Raw genomic sequence first — 959 nt, forward strand, 5'->3', positions numbered from 1 at the left:
AAAACACCAAATGCTGGCAAGGATGTGGAGCAATAGGAACTCTCACTCATTGCTAGTAGGAATACAAAATGATATAGCCACTTTAGAAGACAGTTTGGCAGTTTTTCATAAAACTAAATATACTTTTACCATATAATCCAGCAATCACACTTCTTGGTACATACTCTAATGAGTTGAAAACCTATGCCTGCACACAACACTCCACACAATGTTTATAGAAGCTTTATTCAAAATTGCCAAAACTTGGAAGCAGCCAAGATGTCCTTCAGTAAGTGAGTGGATAATTAATCTGTGGTGCATCCAGATAATGGAATACTTTTTTTCAGATATGAAACGAAATGATCAAGTCATGAAAACACATGGAGAAAACATAAGTGCATATTTCTAAGAAAAGAAACCTGAAAAGTCTACATACAGTATGATTTTTAACAACACAAATTCTGGAAGAAGACCAAACTATAGAGACAGTAAAATTACCAGTGCTTTCCAGGGATTGGGGGAAGGGAGATATGAATAGGCAGAGAACAGAGGACTTTAGGGCAGTAAAACTCTGCTGTCTATTCGAAAAATTTAACACAGATGTTTAATCAAAATGTCTCTAGAAAATTCCTGTACATGTGACAACGAAATAATAAACTTCTAAATAAATATTTGTCAGTGGAAAAAATCAAAAGAAATTTTAAAAGGCTTTTGAGCTTAAGAAAAAGATAATTTCAGGACTCTATCAAATATGTGGGATGCAGCTAACAGAGCACTTAGCACTAAAAGCCTATATTAGAAAGAAAAAGAAGTTTCAAATCAATATTTCAGCTTCTGCTAAGGAAACTGGAAAAGAAAGAGCAAAAACACACACAAATTTAAAAACAGCACAACAGAAGAAATAAAACAATCATAAGTCAATAAAATAAAAAAAGGAAAAGAATAGAATTTCAATTCAACAAACATTACCTAATGTACAT

Source organism: Propithecus coquereli, unplaced genomic scaffold (assembly GCF_000956105.1).
Source record: "Propithecus coquereli isolate 6110/MARCELLA unplaced genomic scaffold, Pcoq_1.0 Scaffold234, whole genome shotgun sequence".
Lineage (NCBI taxonomy): Eukaryota > Metazoa > Chordata > Mammalia > Primates > Indriidae > Propithecus > Propithecus coquereli.